The 14,738-nt window shown below is 41.5% G+C and overlaps 2 long non-coding RNA genes across 8 annotated transcripts in view; one reads left to right on the top strand and one right to left on the bottom strand.

The window, feature by feature from the left end:
- The window catches only part of LOC142829946 (uncharacterized), a 325,854-nt gene that overhangs the window by 56,493 nt on the left and 254,623 nt on the right, over nucleotides 1-14,738 (bottom strand). The gene's annotated exons all lie outside the window — the stretch shown is intronic.
- The window catches only part of LOC106732876 (uncharacterized), a 196,604-nt gene that overhangs the window by 77,391 nt on the left and 104,475 nt on the right, over nucleotides 1-14,738 (top strand). The window lies entirely within an intron of this gene.

The raw sequence follows: 14,738 nt of genomic DNA, 5'->3' as shown, positions 1-14,738 counted from the left end.
ATGGCTGCCGCTTTTTTTCAGCATGGAGCTTTGCCGGAAAAAAGCACCAGTCTAGACGCTGATCTTGTGGAAAATAAAGCCTTTTCCGAAAGATACCTTATCCCTTATTTCGTAGTCTTTGTGTTATCCTATTGAATTTAAATAATGTAATTAGTAATTCTTGCATACTAAATCAGTTACTTAGTAAAGAGCAAACCTAATACTTTCAGATGTTCAGAAATCTGCATGCTCACTCATTTAGAGCTTTATCTGGAACTTCATTATTGGGCTGGGGAATACCCAAGAACAACTTTCATATAAAACTTCTGATATTTCTTGTTTTGAGTGATCTGGAAACAGAAAGTGGCAAGGCACATGGAAATGAAAAATAATATTAAGCAATTCAGAGTTTCTTAAACCTCAAAAGATTATATTCAACTTCTGAATGAATATTTTATTCATTTCAGATTACACAACTCTAATAATTATGCTTGAACTGTTTGTGGTATTCAGCCTGGAAAAGCAGTTTCTATTCTGATTTCAGGGGATCTCTAGAAGAAGTGCTCAAAGGAGAAAAATGATTGCTTTTGCAAATGTTGAGCATGGCTTGGACTGCCTATGGCATTTGTCAGTCTCTGTAGTTGCCAAAGGAAAGGAATGGCAAGGAACCCAAATTATGTCCTCACTGACTGTCAGTTGTTCATGAAACTTCTCCCAGCACTCAGGGTACATCTAAACTACATGCTTCTTTCGAAAGAAGAAGCTTTTTGAAAAAGCTTCTTTCAAAAGAGATCTTCTAGACAGCTACCACTTTCTTCAAAAAAGCGATCTGCTTTTTCAAAAGAGAGCCCCCAGGCAATCAGGATGCTCTGTTTTGAAAAAGCCCTGTTTGAGTTCAAGAACTCCTTTTTTTTTTTTTTTTTTTTTTTTAAAGAGCTCTTTCGAAAAAAGGCATTCTTCCTCGAAAATGAGGTTTACTGCTATCCAAAAAACCTCTGCTATCTTTTGATTTAATTTCAAAAGAATGTAGTGGCACTCTAGACGCAAGTGAAGGTTTTTTTTTTTTTTTAAGCCACTTTTTTCTAAAAAACCCTGCAAGATCGTTACCATTATGCCCAATGCTTCACTTAACTACAGGCACTTATATTAAATCTATAATTATTTCCAACGTTGTCACTGATTTTTCCTCACTGATGGAATGTCTATCCTGGAAAAACAAAATGTAATACCTTCTTTTTAGGGGGTTAATAAGCAGATGCATTTGAGAAATGTGATTAATTTTGTATGAGATGGGTGGCCCCTTCTCATATGTAACAGTCTGGTTGATTAGCACTGAATCACAGAAGTTAAAAAGACCCAACAAGATTCTGTATCATTCAGTTTATGTGATTGCTAGAACAGAACTGTTTCAGAGCATTAATGTTTTGATCCAGAGCAGTATTAAAAATCTCATGTAATGGGGTTTCCATGATTTCTGGTGGATGACTTTTCCACAGCCTAGTAGTGCGTAAGAACATTTTTGTGATGTTCAGTCTAAATGTTAGTTTTACCCCATCATTCTTAGCCATCTGTTAGTTTTACCCCAACATTTGTAGTTACACTGACATGTGAAACCTGAAGGCTGGGATCCTCCAATCTCCTTGAAGGAGTTAGACCCCAGAGTCCAGATACATTCCTTAAGCTTATTTTAAAATGTGGACCTAAATGACTCCTATTTCCTTTCCTCTTTTGTGTCTTGTACCCTCAAATATTTGTAATGTTTTACCTTCGTGGCATCTACAATATCCCAGTCACCAATTAGTTAAACCATAATATTGACCTCTAATCTTTCACCATAGGTCAGATCCTTTCACCCTGATCAGTTTGAACTTTTTAACTTTCTGGTATTGTGATATATCTGGCTTGATTACAAGAAATGCATAGAAAGAAGGTCTGTGTATAGAATATATGTATGCACAACATTAACTATCTTGTACCATGGAAAATTTGGGCCCAAAAGGCCTAATAATACTATAGCTTTTCCTATGTAATACCTTTCTTTTCATTGAGTGTCAATGATAAGAGAAACTTTGACAGGTCTGCAGCATTAGACAAGGTGAACAATAGCTTGACCTACTTTAGTCATCAGTTTCTATATGTGTTCTTTGTGCTTCCCTTTTAAGGATGCTCTTTGGCATGAGTGTATTGGTTTGTAAAACTTTTCGTTGATGAAAACCAAGAGCCTATCAAGTTTGGAAGAATGGTCACTGTGACCTTATAAAGCCAGATCAAGTCTAGGTAATTAGAGCTTTCAGCCTGGTAGAAGTGAGGCTGTGTACAGAATAATTGAACTTAACATCAGAGCTGAAGACCAGATTCTGGTCTCAATGACACCAGCATAAATCCACGGCAATTCTGTTAGGCTGTGTCTACACTCGCGGCTTCTTGCGCAAGAACGGCCATACTTGCGCAAGAAGCCACAGAGTGTCCACACCGCCTGCCTGCTCTTGCTCAAGGAAATTTACAGTACGGCGTGGTAAGAGAGGGCTTCTTGTGCAAGAGCTATGCTCTTTTTTAACAGGTGTAAGCCCTCTTGCATAGGAGCTCTTGCTCAAGAGGGCAGTGTGGACGCTCAGCAGGGATTTCTTGCATAAGAAAGCCCTATGGCTAAAATGGACATCAGAGCTTTCTTGTGCAAGAGAGCATCCACACTGCCATGGGCGCTCTTGCGCAAAAGCATAGCTCACACATGGCAGTGTGGACGTTTTCTTGCACAAGACTTCTCGCACAAGAACCCTTGCGCAAGATGTTCTTGCGCAAGAAGCTGCCAGTGTAGACATAGCCCTAAAGTCCATAGAAATAAGATGCTTTAAAACTATTCTACATGACAATGGAATGGAGCTTCAAAATAAGCTCATTTTCTATTTGATTTTTATTCCGTTTCCTGTCTTTCCCTTGAATGGATCTGCCACAAATTCCTCTCCCTTTGCTTTGTCTTTTATTATGGATTTAAAAATAATGTTCAGAAACTATAACTTCATCCCTATCTTACAGGCAACTTTCTCTTGCTTTAACCATTAGGTTAGACTGAGTCTAGTCCCAAAACCCTAAAGTCCACCTGTTCTGCACTGGAAGCTTTAAACAACAGTTAACACATATTTTAAGATGCAGAATAAGGTTGTGAAAGGTAGACCACACTATATTGGTTCAGTTCATAAATAGAGACATTTTTCCTAACTGATAGCCCTGCAAACCTGGGCTCTGACACTGTAGCTGAGTTGTTTGACTCTCTGTAATTATAATAGAGATTTTGTAATCAGAGCTTGGGATAATCTTTTGTTCACTACCACAGGTGCATCGAATACACAAGGGCTACGTCTACACTGGCACCCTTTTCCGGAAATGCTTAAAACGGAACAGTTTTTCTGTTATAAGTATTTCTGGAAAAGCGCGTCTACATTGGCAGGATGCTTTTCCGGAAAAGCACTTTTTCCGGAAAAGCATCCGTGCCAATGTAGACGCGCTATTCCGCAAAAAAGCCCTGATCGTCATTTTCGCGATCGGGGCTTTTTTGCGGAAAAGACTACTGTGCTGTCTTCACTGGCCCTTTTCCGGAACAGTTTTTCCGGAAAAGGACTTTTGCCTGAACGGGAGCAGCATAGTTTTTCCGGAAAAACAATGACGATTTTACATTAGATCATCATTGCTTTTCCGGAAAAGCAAGCGGCCAGTGTAGACAGCTCGCAGCTTATTCCGGAAAAGCGGCTGCTTTTCCAGAATAAGTGGCCCAGTGTAGACACAGCCAAGGAGAAAGAGGCTGCAGTTCATTCTTCTTGCCTGTGCAATACTCTGGGCTTAAAACTTATTTTTTCTTATTAAAGTTAACAGATGAATACACTAACCATCTTTCAAGCTGAATGGCACGTTAAGCACCCATATCAGAAACAGAATATATGAAAAACTAAAAATTACAATGAACACTATTTATAACAGCCTTCTTACCCACTGGAAGGAACATCTAGCTGTGCATAATTGGTTGAATCTATACACTAAAATGGCTTTGGATAGTAAATGTAATCTTAAGTCTTTTGATACTGCAAGTGAGGATTTAATAAGCCTATGAGCATTACAATGCATGCTCTGTTTATAATAATAACATAATTCCTCTTTTAAAACTGATTTCAGCTATGTAACTCTGGTGTACAGTGGTTGCCATTACGAAGTCAGTATTTGCCAATTTAGACCATACAAGAAGGTTTTCAATACCAATGTCATTTTCTGTTCAATCTCTTATGTCACGGTGAAGGAAACGCCACTTAATGTTAACTTTAAATGGTAATCACTCTGACTCTTTTTTCTCCCTTCCTGGGTGAAGTAGCCCTGGGTCACCCTTGAAGGGGCAGGACCTAGATGGGACGGAGTGGGGCTACCCCACCCCCAGGCCATGATTGGTGTAGGGGTGGGAGAGCCCCTTTACCCCCCTTCTCACTAGGCACCCATACTCTGGAAGAGGCTTGGCACGCTTCCCAACCCCTAGGCCAGTCAGGGCCTGGGAGTGCGGGACGATTCCTCCTGCCCTGCAAGGCGCACATGGGCTCCTCGCAGGGCCGGGGCAAGTTAAAGGGAAGCTTCACGCAGCTCCCCTGCCCCCAGGCCCTGATTGACCTGGGAGCAGGGGACCACGCGAAGCCTCCTCCCATCCTGCCAGGAGCACGTGGCGCTTTGAAGCGCCGCACGCTGCTCGCAGAGCGGAGGAGGGGGGGAGATAATGTCAGCTTGAGCACATTTGTGGAAGCAGTCGGTGTAGAAATCAAGACTTTCGTTACGTCTGTTAGTGGGGGTCCACACGGAAGCCTTCCTCTTATGGGATTGGTGGCGGGAGGGGGAGCAGTATGGTCAGTGTGTTGTACATTGGTGTGTTGGAAATATTCCTTCAGGCAGAGGCAGCGAAAATAGGGTTCCAGATCCCCAGAGCCGGCTCAAGCCATTCCTGCGCCCCGGGCAGCGGGCGTGCGACACATGCGCGGCTCCGCCCCTGGGCACATGGCGCATGTGCGGCCCCGCCTCTGGCGCGCTGCACACATCATAGCTGCAATTGGGCGCGCAGTGCCCGATTGCAGCTCTAAGGGGCACCGCGCGGCCGAGTGCGCAACGTCCCTTACAGCTGCCATCAGGCACCCCCCATAGGTTGGCTCCCTGGGCAGCTACCCGGCTAGCCCCCCCCCGTAATCCGGCCCTGCAGATCTCCACAGAACTGAATCTTATTTGTGGGTGTAGTGGGGCAGAAGGAGAGTCCGCGGGACAGGACAGATTCCTCTGCTGGGCTGAAAGCTTGATTAGATAGATTGGTGGTGATGTTGGGCGAGTTGAAAGTATCTGGAATAAGAGATCCTGAGGCATATAGCAGTTTGGATAGTTTATTGTCCTTTTTCTTCTGAAGGGAGATGAAGTGGTCCTTGTAGGTGCTTTGTTGAAGTGTAGTAAAGTCTGGAGAAGATTAAATGTGTGTGTAGGCTTCTATACAAGCGAATTCATCACTGGAGCCAACAACATAAGCTACCAAATCAAAAGGTTATTTGACTGCACATCCAGTAATTTGATCTATGCCATGAAATGCCAGCAATGCCCCACTGCTATATATATTGGACAAACTGGACAGTCCCTATGGGAAAGAATCAATGGCCACAAATCAGATATCCATTAAGAGAACATACAGAAACCTGTTGGAGAACAGTTCAATCTACCTAATCACTGTATAAAAGATCTTCAAGTGGCTGTCTTGTCACAAACCAATTTGATTAGCCAAATACAAAGGGAGGCATTGGAATTACAATTCATCCACAAGTTCAGTTCTCATGCTGATGGCCTCAGTCGTGATGAGGGATGGTTGGGACATTATCAACCTAACATTCAATGAAGGTGCAAACAGCTCTTTGTGTAGATGCCTGTGTGTTAGTATCCTTCCTATCTATTGCCTTTGATTCTTATCTGCTTCGTTTTACCTATCTAATCTTCAAGTGCTTACTGATTGCCAGTTCTGCCTTCCTGTTTTTCCCTTTGATATTTCAATACTCTCTGCTCCTTGTTTCCCGCCCACCCCCTCCTTTTTTTCCTTCCTCCCTCTTCTTTCTCCCCTATTTATTTTGGGTCTGCACATCCTAAACTCAAAACTCTGTCATCTGAAGAAGTGGGTTGTACCCACAAAAGTTGATGATACCATCTGCATAATTAATTAATTTGCTTTGTGTTATAATTTGGTTGCCTCTAATGTGGCTGACACACCAAGAACTGAATCAGAGACGTCCAGAGGTAAAACACGAATCTTTACTATCTGAGCTAAAAATCCATATGCTCAATATAATATCTGTAACAAACACAGACCTTCTGTAGTCTGGACACAGAGTAGGCCATGTACCACAGTGCTGGATTACATGAACCTGAATCAAGGAAAATGTAGTTGACATTAAAATTGATTACAGAGCTGCATTGATGGGTTTTCTACAGCTATTCAACATTCATTTGGAAACCAGTGACTAGAAAAAGGGTGAAATTTTGGGATATTATGGCATAGTGTATTATAACTTTATCATGTTTTGTCATGCCATGTGCATTTTGTGAGCCAGCCAAATATTTATTAGTATCACAGCATAGGTGACCAGCTGTCATCCTTAGCAATCTTCAGTCTGGGAGTAATTTTGAATACTTGTTTTTCTTTTCTCCATTACACTTTGTGTGGTGAGCTTTACTTTGCACTCAGTGTTTCCTGTATTCTGTGTCTTAGCATATGAAGCAGGTTGTAATAGCAAATTCTGAGAGAAAGCCATGCTGAAATTCTTTCATGATTCCGGATTTATATTTTAGACAAACATTTTATTCACATGGGATAGGCATTGGGTTGTATTAAATCATAAGGAGGGGAAAAAATTCTAATATGTCATCTGAGATAATTGCAATAATTCAAGCAAAATGGTTCAACAAATGTTCTTGCTGTTCCCTGGAAATGTTTCTGTCCATATCCACATCCACACATCTGAGTGGGCAGCAACCAATTTCATTCTGACACAGTAATTTAGACTTCACTGTGTGTGTCTCATAGTTGAATAATAAAATCAGGGTTCAGAGTGGAATGCAAAGAGGGGGTTGATGCAAATGTGGCAATTCATTGAACAACAAAAGTGAAGAGAGGATCACAATTTGAGACTATATTGCTGGAATCTTACAGCACATAAAACTACCACAATGAACAAGCAGCACTGTGTGTGCATTTACAAATGGATTTAAAAAACAAAACAAAACCCTTTGTATTGTTTCTTACAGAATAGTTACAGAAAAGCCTTAAATGAGAGATATGAAAGTAAGTAAATACATTTAAATATAAAGAATTAGTCTTCCATTCACAGATGTTTCCTTAGTTGCAAAATGTGTAAGTTACTAAAAATGTACAGATACGGCTATTAGAGAACTGGTTTCCTTATCTGGTCTATTAATCTTATGGGGAGTAATATGATTTCATTGCAGGTATGTGAGACATATTCTAGAGATAAATTGGAAGTAACTAATATGTTCTCTCATTTTTTTCCATCGATGTGCAAAATAAATTTTATGTGTACCGAGGCATGTGCAGATGTGCATCTCCCATAGAAACACGTGCTGCTGGCTATGGACAGCTGTGAGCACTGTTTTGCAGATTTTGGAAATACCCCCTCTATCTGTACTGGAAATTAGAGGACTTCAGATGACTTCCCCTCAGTTTCCCTCCTTGCATCAAATCTGGTTCCTACTTGTTTTCTTTCCCCATCCTTCTTCCACAATTTATTATATTTCATTTGTCAGCTCTAGTAGTTTTCCACATGAGAGTGTTGGGGTGAGAACAGCAGGCTTCCTTCTTGATCTGGATTTCAGGCCGTGGCATGGTCTATTGGGCTCACAAGTGGACAGTTTCTCATCCCAAATGGATTATTCATGGGACCAAACATAACTTGTTGAAATGCTAGGGAATGCAGTGGGCCCAACCAAGTCCTTGGATCTATGAGTTCCAGCATCCAGCATTTGCCATCTTGGAGAAACTATTTTGAGTGAACAAGAGCACCAGAACACTCATTATGGGAAAGCTGGGTAAGGTACCTTGCAACAGCTGTGTTTGTGGGCCAGGCTGGAATGGTCCAAGCTTCTACACTGTACGATTTGAAGAGAGATTTGCAAACAGTGTCAGTTAAGTGGGCATGCAAGGACATTAGCAAGAGATCTCATAGTGAAGCCTTATTTACCATTGCTGGAAACTCTCTTGTCCAGATAATTTCTCTCTTGGATATGGGGGTCCATGTGTTTAACATGGACATGGATTTCAAGCATGTTGCCTGTTGTACTGGTTGGGTATGCAAGGAAAGCACAAAGCTGGAAGCAAGAGGAGTTAATTTCTATTTTGTAATTATGCTGCAGGGATGGGGGACTGATGTATGCCATCATCTTGTGAATGAGGCATCAGTCTGCCATCTGTGTAGACCAGGATTTCATTGATAGGAGAGCCTGAGCTCTTGTGGCAAACTGGGTGATTGCCTCACGCCATGCAGTACCTGATGGGGCTGTGAACCTTCTTTAGGCAAGGGAATTATATGGGCCAGTAGGGCCTCTTGTGCAAGGAACTGGTGAAGCCCAGGATTTTCTGGTTTTATGCATGAAAAAAAGGAATTGCTGGTGACTGCTCGGCACAGTTGTTTACTCTCACACACACACATGCACTCTCCCCTTTTCACTGCTGCCAGGACTGGTTGTTTGACAAGAAAGGTTTAGTAAATTTGTGTCAGCTTAGCCACAACTTTCCAATGTTCTAACTGGCCCCATTTCATGGCAAGATACTGTTTGCACATTCCCTGAGCAGGTGCTGCCACTTGTACTGGTTTTCTAATATAGTAAATTGTCTGTTTCATTTTAATCCTTATTTGCCTGTTGTAAAATGTAACTGAGCTTTTTAGAGAAATAGGCCAGTACCTAGGCCAGTGTTTCTCAACCTTTTTTTATAAAGTACCCCCAGTACCTACAGTTTTCAGACACATTTTTTTTCTACCTTTGCAACACAATTGTTTAAACAGCTTAATGGTAGCCGGGGATGGCTGATGAAATTTTTGTGTGTAAAAAGTACAAAAATAGTAAAGCACTGTAAAACTTAAAACAAAAATTCAGTTTTCTCCAAATGTCAGTTGTGTTGACATATCCCCCAGATTTCTCTTAAGTACCCCTAAGGGTACTCGTACCACTGGTTGAGAAACACTGCTGTAGGCCAATATCCTTTTAGGAGATCTTTGGGTTTTTTCCAGGTGACACATGGGCCAGGTTATCCCTAACACAGTGCATCTGAGCACAAGTACTGAAGCTCCCATATCAATCTGTTTGATACAATCCTTACTAGGTTATAGTATATAGGTATGGTATAGAAATATCTGGTGCTTTTATTAGAGAAAATAGATGTGAAACATCTTGCAAACATGTTTGTTACATCTATTTTCTCTAGTAAAGGAACCAAATATCTCTGTACTATAGGCATAGTATAGAATAGAGATATTTGGTGCCTTTAATAGAGAAAATAGATGTGAAACATCTTGCAAACATGTCCATTACATTTGCTATATGCTACAAAAATATCATGGCAAAAATGAGGTGGAGGAAGGAAAAAGCACATATACGTGCTGAAAGCTAAACCTGGCTCACCACAAGAAAACTGCTTGTATTTTTCCAAAAGCTTATTAATTTCCTGCACTCTTTAAAGATTATATGAACTCAGCATGACCCTTCAGCATCCTTAAAATGCATTTGCCATGGAAAAATACTAAATTCCTTCAACTAATTAGCACAGATTGCTACTTCCCCATTATTCCTTTGAGCATGACAGTACGTTAATGATATCAGAATAGCTTTATATTTGAAGTTTGGGGTTTTTATTCTTATTATTTTACTTTTAAACAATCTTTCACTTTCTGCAAAGTAATGTAGCTAAAACTAAGAAAAAAAGATTGTTCTTGATAATAACTTGTCAGTAATTCTTAAGAGTCTTAAAGTTACAACTACATAGCTGTTTTCAAGAGCAACATATATCTCATGAATATACATGAGTGGTGCATCTGTTTTTATTTTATTTTATTTTAGACCCATGTTGGATATTTGATACTTAAATAACAGAATTATAGAAATGTAATGGTGTAAGAGATGTTGCGAGATCATCTAGTCCAACTCCCTATGCTGAGGCAGGACCAAGTATACCTATACCATCCCTGATAAGGACAGGTTAGACAAATCCTAAAAGCCACTAATGATGTGAATCCCACAACTTCCCGCTGAAGCCTATTCCAGCGCTTAACTACCCTTCTAGTTAGAAAGTATTTCCTAGTATCTAACCTAAACCTCCCCCATGGGAAATTAAGCCTATTGCTACTTGTTCAGCCTTTAGAGCACATGGAGAAAAACGTATCCCCATCCTTTCATAACAGCCTTTAACCTATTTGAATGTTATCAAGTCTCCCCTTCAGCCATTTTTCTCTAAGACTAAGCATGCCCGGTTTCTTTCCTCAAAGGCAGATTTTAAAATCCTTTTATCATTTTTGGTGGTCTCCTCTTTCTCCAGTTTGCTCACACGTTTCTTGAAGTGTGAAACCCAGAACTGGGCACAGAACTCCATCTGGGACCTCACCAGTACAGAGCAGAGCAGGAAGAGTACTTCCCACATGTTACAGATGACACTTCCACTAATATAACCCAGAATTATATTGATCTTTTAATTTATTTTTTCCCCAGATCACTTCCAGGAGTATTACTAGAGCTCTGCACTAATACAAAATGTGTATATGTATCCGCAAAAATAAGCCACAGATACCCACATTGACATCCAGAGATGGGGATATCCATGGATATAAAGCCAATATCTGCACATTTGCAGGGTTCTAGATACGTTATTTGACTCTGAATCCATATCTGCAAAAATGAGCTGTAGGTATCTGCGGATATAAAGCAGGTATCTGAGGAGTTGCAAGACTCTAAGTATTAGTACCTAATCAAATATTCCCCATTTTGCGTTTCTGTGTTTGATTGTTCTTTCCTAAGTGTAATACTTTGCACTTGTCCTTACTGCAGAGGCAGATTAGGGATCTGCGGGGCTCTGGGCCAGAGCCAGTTGTGCACCTTCCTCACCTCATTTTTCAGTTCCCCATAACTCCTCCAGTGCTCCTGCTGGAGAAATGGGATTGGGGCACAGGGGCTTTCCGAACCCATCTGCCCGATGTTCTGTGGGGAAATAGCCAGGGTGAGGGGGCTTGCCCAGCTCCCCAGCAGGAGCATCAGGTGGGCAAAGCAGGTTGGATCAGGTTGTGGGCGTACACATTTTTCTGGGGATCCCCCAATTGGTTGGAGCCCCTAGGCACAGTGGCTAATTTGCCACTGCTTTACTGAATTTCATCCTGTAGATTTCAGACATTCTCCAGGTAGTAAAGATGTTTTCAGTTCTAACCCCTCTCCTCCAAAATCAGATGTAGGTCATTGGTATTGGCTTGTGTAGTTATGTTGAAAGAAGGTGTCTTGTCCTGCTAAAGCATTTTGTCTTGTCCATAAAGCATTTTATGGCTTTATGACACTCTTCATGTATTTAGGAGCGCCAAATGCAAATCAGAGGTACTGTATGGCCCTTGAGGTACCTAGTATTGAAAGTACAACTTTGGAGCTTGCAGCCCCAGTAGACTTAAACAGCAACCACTGTGCAATTCATAAGTAGTGGCATGTGCAAACAAACATTCCACCTGTGAATGGCCAGTGGGGCCGACAGACTCGCTGGCCCCCTGGGCAATAAGGGGGGAGTAGCTCCGCACCCTAGAGGGATGGGGCTTTGGGCAGAAAGGGCGGGGCTGGGGCTAGCCTCAGCACCACCTGGAGCTAGCCTCCCACCCTTGGAGCTAGCCTCAGCACCACCTGGAGCACACTGTGCAGTGCTCCATTGGTGATTTAAAGGGTCCAAAGCTCAAGCCACTGCTTCAGTAAGGGAGCCCCAGACCCTTTTGAATCACTGGGGCCCTGGGTGTTTGTTCCCTTTGCCACCCGCAGTCAGTACACATGTGAATGGTACATAGGGTTGTCAGATGGTTTCAACAAAAATACCAGACACACTTGACATTACATCACAATCGACATTACATCTTATTTAGAAAATACCAGACATTTATATTTTCTAAATTTGTTTCCTGAACAGAAAGCTTAAATACTGGACTGTTTGGTTCAAAACCGGACACCTGGCAACCCTAGTGGTATGGCATGTTTGGGAAACATTGGTGGCACAAAGTGAGTGTGTGGGAGTGTTTGCCCATGTGTGCATGCTACAAACTTAGTGGAATCATTTGCCCCACAATTCCCTTTAAAATTTCACTGGGATTGAGAATTCTTTCAACTGCTTTGTGCCCCAGGAATATTTTGGTATCTCCATGTTTTACAGAAATGATTGTGGAAATGCTTGTGTGTTTGTATCTACTGTTCCTATGGCAGTTTCTGCTGCAGTTCTAGTCATGTGACACCATTCTGAGGATTTGGTAGTGCCTTCTGCCAGCCATTGTCAGAAACCGAAGCCCCCTTGCAAGCCCACTCAGCTTGATGATGAAGCCTTTTGAGCTTGGGGGGAGGGGGAGTCACATCAGAAAACAAATGTTTAAAAATAACAAAAGATGCCATAGCAATTTATTTTAAACATTAAATTACACAATTATCAGATGCAGAAAATACTAATATTAAGACAGTTTTAGTTCTTTCATTTTGTAAGTGGAAATATTTTTATTTATGGTGCTATATGTAGATATATACGTTTTTTGTTTTCTGTGTAATTCACCTTTTAAGATTCTAAGAACTATTCCTGTGTGCAGAGTTGTTTTTAACATAAAACTAAAGTGACAGACACATACTCTGCTATCTGTCATGGAGTATTTACTATAATACCTGTAGTTCATTAATCTAAGACAAGTAGTTTTTTTTTTTTTTTTGCCAGAGCCTTCGTTTTCTGCCATTTTGTGTCTGGAAACATAACATGTCCCCTCACAGAGAAATTTGTGTGGTCTAACTTAAATGATGTTTGGGAAGCATATAGGAGCAAGCATTTATTAATGCCAGCCAGTGCAGAGTTGGGAACAAAACTCAGTATCTTCTGACTTCTAATCTTGGGCTAATTCTACTTCAGAAAGATTAAAGAAAAATACCCCCATCACTAGGTTCTTCCAATAAACTCTTACCCCTCCATCCCACATTCAGTACCAATTTTGTAAAATATCTGAACTTCAGGTTCGCAAAGCAATATTACCTGAGCTGGTGAAAATGTTTGCCTATTTTATTATGTCCTGCCTATCAGGGTTGTAATTCTCTAGTTCTGAATACAGACGCTTGGAGGCTGAGAAGCTGGATGGATTTTTTTTTTATTGACTCTGCCCCCACATGTTGCACAAGTGGTGATTTATCTTTTAAAAGACTTTGATAAAATAACACAAGATAAAGCTGCAGTACAGAAAGCCTGGGTCCATATTATTAGTATCTGAGCAGTTTTCCCAGATTGCCTCAAGACTGCCATGATATTTGCATTTAAATTGATATGTGCTATGTAACACTGAAAATGCTAAAACTCACAGTGGTGGATGTTAGCCTTCATTTTTAACAGTTTCTGGAAACAATAAAAACAAATGTTTGTAACAAGCAGAGCTGGTCAGAACATATTTATTAAATGTATTTCTCTCCCCCAAATATGCTGTTTTGTCAAAGCCAGAATGTTTTGTGGAGATTTAATTGACTTTGAGGAAGTTAATATTCAGAAGGTTTGTGCGCTCCAAAGCTATCTTATCCTTTCTGATAGAGATGTAGCCGTGTTAGTCTGGGGTAACTGAAGCAAAATGCAGGACAATGTAGCACTTTAAAGACTAACAAGATGGTTAGTCTTTAAAGTGCTACATTATCCTTTCTGGAGAGGGAAAATCTGAAAACCTGATCACTGAGTAGAAGATGGACCTTTTGGAATAAATCCAACTCTTGAAAATGTTAAAAGGATTTTCGGTTTTGTTCCAGTGAAGAACAAAAACAAATTTTGAAACCTCAAAAGTTGTCAGGAAATGGAATTGTCATCATCTGGCCAAGGAAACAATCCTACAAAGACTGCTTGTTGAATCAGACCCACCCACGTGGATGCTTCATACATGTGCAGTCCAATGGCACTAAGGTTCACCCTTAAAGAGCTGAGTGACAGATGATGTCTACAGTGTATACTTCTGTGACAGTGGTTGCATTGCTCTGAGTTGAACTAGTCATGAAACTGTGTATTATATACAATGCTAGTTGCAGTGTTAGGCTGAAAGCAAGAGTCCCAAATGTTTGCTGTTCAGTGAGCATGTATTCCTTTTAGTACAGATTGGATCTTCCTAGTCCAGCACCCTCCCTGACCTGGCCCCACTCCCACCAGTGATGGTGAGGCCGGGGTGTTCAGGCACTCCAGCCCCACTGCCACTGAGGATTCCCCAGGTTCCCTGGCCAGGACTCCCTAACTGCCTGGCTCTGCTACCACTGAAGGTTCCCTGGTCTGGGGCCGCCTGTCCTCTACCGTCCCCACTACCAGAGCCAGTCCCGCTCCAGCCAGGGGTTCCCCGGCCCTGGGATCACCTGGCTGCTGCCTGGCCCTGCTGCTGCCAGGGGATTCCCTAGCCAGGGCTGGGGCTCCCCATTTGCCACTTGGCCCTGCTGATACCAGGGGCTCCCTAAGCCTGCAAGCCCCACTGACACCA

The sequence above is a fragment of the Pelodiscus sinensis genome, chromosome 6, assembly GCF_049634645.1.
Source record: "Pelodiscus sinensis isolate JC-2024 chromosome 6, ASM4963464v1, whole genome shotgun sequence".
NCBI classification, from domain to species: Eukaryota; Metazoa; Chordata; order Testudines; family Trionychidae; genus Pelodiscus; species Pelodiscus sinensis.
The sequence above is the reverse complement of the archived record's forward strand: the minus strand, read 5'-3'. Positions and strand labels throughout refer to the sequence as shown.